This window comes from Podarcis cretensis, assembly GCF_951804945.1.
Source record: "Podarcis cretensis genome assembly, chromosome: 8".
Lineage (NCBI taxonomy): Eukaryota > Metazoa > Chordata > Lepidosauria > Squamata > Lacertidae > Podarcis > Podarcis cretensis.
In genome coordinates this window covers 9,444,433-9,444,791 of record NC_137177.1, presented here as the reverse complement: position 1 = coordinate 9,444,791, position 359 = coordinate 9,444,433, and positions in this window count along the sequence as shown.

Here is a 359-nt window from a genome sequence, read left to right as displayed (position 1 = left end):
CTTGCAGAGAGCGTTTCGGATGCCCTGCCACGCTTTTCCTTCTGCCAGTGTTGGAAATTCAAGGGCCAGCTCATTTTTTCAACACCTTCTTTATGGCAGGAAAATGAGGCTCTCTTTTTTTTCTTCTTCCTTCCCCCCCCCCCCCCCCGCCCGCAACTCCCATAAAATAGCAAATTATTGATTTGGGTACAGGGGCGAGCCGGGTAGGGTGGCGGGGCGAGGAAGAGATAACCTCTTTAAATAATTCTCTCTTAATACACAAAGCAAAATAATTAAAAGGAATTGATAGATTCTCAACGCCTGCCCCCCCCCCCCGCAAAAACAAAAAACACCCCATAAATTCACAAAATAATAATAAA